The sequence below is a fragment of the Nicotiana attenuata genome, chromosome 5 (genome assembly GCF_001879085.1).
Source record: "Nicotiana attenuata strain UT chromosome 5, NIATTr2, whole genome shotgun sequence".
Lineage (NCBI taxonomy): Eukaryota > Viridiplantae > Streptophyta > Magnoliopsida > Solanales > Solanaceae > Nicotiana > Nicotiana attenuata.
Genome location: NC_031993.1, coordinates 12,541,186 through 12,545,749, shown reverse-complemented (window position 1 = coordinate 12,545,749; position 4,564 = coordinate 12,541,186).

The following is a 4,564-nucleotide window of genomic DNA, read 5'->3' as shown; positions in this document are numbered from 1 at the left end:
AGTTACTCTCTCTCCCATGATATTTATACAAAAATACTTTCTTTACCCAACGGTCCTTAACCGGAGTACCTAAGTTCTTGGAATATCATGTGGAATATTCCTCTAAAATGTCTAAGTGTTGAACTAGCCGTTAAGGCCGAATTGAGTGCTCGACCTCGACCGTAGCTGAATCATCATTGGTGTATTGCTCCCCATACGTGACCTCGGCTTGGTTGGCTCTTGGTCGTCCTTCCTTAAGTAAGATCCTTCTGTTCACATTTTGACCAATACAGTTAGTCCCACTGTATCCAACTTTAGGAAAAGTAGAAAGGGGTGGAGTTGCACACGATTCTTGTTGTCTTTCCAACAACAAGAATATAAGGGCTTGTTGGCAGCGGGATATATATAATGGCTTGTTAGCAGCAGGGAATGTTCCGGAAGCCGCTTTTGAAGAAGTCCGTGTCAAAGCACGTGAGGCCCGGCTTGCCTGCGGCTATGACCCCACAACACCGGAGACTGATGGAGACGATGAGGCTGAGGACGGGCTTGCCTTTAATGATGAACATTCTGATGGAGAGGGTGATGGTGGAGGTGAAGTCGTTGAACCAAGCGGAGAGATAGATGATAGCGTGGATAGGGATGATGCTGAGTGAAGCTTTTGTACTTTTAATTTTTCCTTTTGTACTTAGTTTTTTTTTGTACTTAGTTGGTTTGGTGGGGGCCCCCTTTTGGCCCTTCGTAAGACGCTTTCTTTTTCTTTTTTCCTTTGAATGAAATAGTCGGTTCATCTTTGATTGTATATCTTTGGCTTTTTCTTCTCTTCTCATTTCGAATTTCTTGGATTTTTTCGCAATAAGTCCTTGACTTTTGGTAGTTAATTCAAGCGGGGTCGAATTTGACCTGCTAATTCGGGCGACGTCGAACTTGACTTGTTAACTCGAGCGAGGCCGAATTCGACTTAATAATTCGAGTGAGGTCAAATTTTGACTCTTCAATTCGAGCGAAGTCGAATTTTGACTTGTTAATTCGAGCGAGGTCGAATTTTGACTCGTCAATTCGAGCTAGGGGTGTTCAAAATCGAACCGAAATCGAAAACCAAACCGAAACCGAAGCTTAATGGCTTATTGGTATCGGGTTAACGGTTTAACGGACGGGGAACGGATTGAAATTTTTTTATTAACGGCTTATCGGTTTGGGGGCGGATTATTCAATTTTCTTAACGGATAATCCTTTAACCCGTTAACCCGTTAAGAATATATATATATATATATATATATATATATATACATATAAAATTTATTTTTATCCATATATATATATTAAATAATCAAAAACCCTTCTTCCACTTCCAGTAGTCTATCTCTATTCTCTATTACTAATTTACTATTAGACAAATTTTAATTGCTTGCTTCGCGCATTCTTTTCAATCCTATCAAATCAAAAACAATTTACTTGAGTGCTTCACGTATTCTTACCACCTCCAGTAGGTGCAGTGGAAGTACCAAAACTTAACAAACAAGAGATAGTTTAACGAGTAAAATCTGCTGTTAAATTGGGTTTAACACATACATCTGCGGGTTTGCTTGCATGTAAAAAAAAACGTCAGTCCGCACACATTTCGGCAGGTGTTCTTGGATCGTTTAGAAATTATAGTGACATCTAAAGAAAATTGGAGCAGTTATAAAATAAGAGCAAGAAATCCCATTCTTTGACCAACATCAGCATACATTTGAAGCACGGCGAAGCAAATTTTGGACCCTCGCTAAATTTGGTAAATTGCGTCAAGTGCAATATAGATTGAATTAGACCGATAAACCGCCCGATAAGAGCTAAACCGATATCAATCTGCCCGATATCTTATCGGGTGACTAGCGAATTAATACATCTAAAAGCCGATAATCGATAAGCCAAACCGTTAAGAGTAAATCACCGCCCAATCCGCCCGATAAGTAGCCCTAATTCGAGCGAAGTTGAATTTGACTTGTTAATTCGAGCGAGGTCGAATTTTGACTCGTCAATTCGAGCAAAGTTGAATCTGACTTGTTAATTCGAGCGAGGTCGAATTTTGACTTGTTAATTCGAGCGAGGTTAAATTTTGACTTGTTAGTTCGAGCGAGGTCGAATTTTGACTCGTCAATTCGAGCGAAGTCGAATTTGACTTGTTAATTCGAACGAGGTCAAATTTTGACTTGATGATTCGAGCGAGGTCGAATTTTGACTTGCTAATTCGGGCGAGGTCGAACTTGACTTGTTAACTCGAGCGAGGTCGAATTTGACTTGTTAATTCGAGCAAGGTCGAATTTTGATTGGTTAATTCGAGCGAGGTCGATTTAACTCTTAATGAATTTGAGTAAGGTCGACTGTATATTTCCTATGTTGGCGTGATGTGTAAGCTCGGTGGAGTTACGTAAGAATTCCGTATGCTGTTTTTCTTACTCATTTATTGGAGAAGACTACATGTTGTTGTACGGTCCATACATACATTTGGGGAGTCCCAGTCTATCTAGTTCCTTCATCGCTCCGCCTGGAGAGGTAGTTGATAAACAGGGAAATGAATGTCTCGCTAAAGCTTCGGGACGTCTCAATTTATGGGCGAGATCAAATATTTAGCTAGTTGTGTCATCGCGTAGTTGCTTTGGCGAGCGCGTGGGTGAGTTTCACACACTTGTGTTCTTTCTGCGTACTGGAGAGATCCGTATATTCTCCGAGCTGGCAACCCAGTCCCAGTCTATACAGGCTTTTCATTTTATGGCATTAAGTACCAACTTATTGGGGGGGGGGGGGGTTCGCTCGACCATTACCTGCAGGATGATATGGCATGGAGCGTTCTCTTGGTATGCTGTTTTGATGGCGTTTGTTCCTTATTTGCATTCTGGGAGGATGCTCCTGTTCTTATCCCTATCTGAAAGAAAGATAAGTTAAACCTAAACGAAATCATTTGTTACCTCGACCCGATTGGTTGGCGAGGGGAAGGGGGCATTGTAGAACGACTCGTTTTGACCCGTACTCGCATGCTGGCTTCAGATCTGATCCCGACCTCTTGCTTAGCTTTGTCGTTAATTGAATCTGGGCATCTTACGGGTTGACAACTTACTTCGCCCATTGGGATCTCGAGTTCGAGTCCCGGTCCGATCCAGTCCCAGGTGCACAAAAATATGGGAAACATAAGTCATACCGCAAATATACGGGGAGGGCAAGCTTGCTATTTCAAAGAATTACACAATAGGCTATCATCCCTTCCTAAGAGAGAGAGAGAGATAGGGAAGTGTGCATAAAGTATAGATTGGTATCTAACGTTAATATAGCAATATGATTGTGGACGTACTCAGTGCGTAGTGGTCATATTCCTACTTTGATAGCTCACACTCACGACGTACCAGACCCGTCCCTACAGCAAGTCGTGGATTTTGTGTAGATATCAAACATAATTTTGATTTCGTGCGAAGATCTGACCTTGGTTGGTTCGGCTATTTCAAGAGCTTACCTACAAATTTCTCAAGTTGGTGTTTATAATGAGAGGGCGAAGCTACGACAAACGGGAAGTGGAACTCTGACTGACTTTAGATCTAGAGGAAACTAAAACTTTGGCTAGAAAATTCCCATAGACGGCGCCAAATTGTTTGACTAAAAAGTGCTAAACCTTTTTGTTAAACTAAATAAATAGGAAGATTTGAGACAAATCCTAGCCAAAGATAATTTATCCTAGATCTGAGATAGAAAATACGAATAAACAAGCATAGCTGAACAAATAATTTGATTATAGTTACTATTGAATCCCATAATGTAAGAAAAGGACGATGATTTCAATAATATTAAATGATAACGAAGAATGCATAAATGAAAAGAGTCACCGTTCTTGAACAAGGCTGATCCCCATACATTTGATTTAATTAAAACTAATGATGAATACCGAGGTTCTAAGCTTCTTTTCTCCTTTCTTTTCGGCGAGGAGCCTGAGATGAAGATCCATCTTCATCTTTTTAGATATGTCTATATGTGTGTGTGAGTTCTTGCCAGCCCCCCTCAGTTACTCTCTCCCAAAATATTTATACAAAAATACTTTCTTTACCCGACGATCCTTAACCGGAGTACCTAAGTTCTTGGAATATCCTGTGGAATGTTCCTCTAAAATGTCTAAGTGTTGAACTAGCCGTTCAGGCCGAATTGAATGCTCGACCTCGACCGTAGCTGAATCACTCGTTGGTGTATTGCTCCCTGAATCGCGCAGCGGACTCAACCTTAGGAAGAGTGGGCGCTAATACTTTTGCCCAATAGTGGTATCGGGGTCAATTTCCACAGGGAGCTAGAAAGGGAGTTGGATATTTGCTTAGCCTAGAAATGCGTGTTTGCTTCTAATTGATCTTCTATCATTTTTGGGTTTTTATGATTATCAACTACAATTTAACAACTACTAATTATAACTAAATTATGCTAAGATAGTAATTCTAGGTTGTATGTAAGATAGAGAAAGACACTAGGGTCGTGGCATTTACCTAGGTGGTCAACTAACGGGTAGAGATTCCTAATACAAGAATGATGATTATGGGGCTTATGCTATAACCGTTGCACGATTGCACTCACTCTC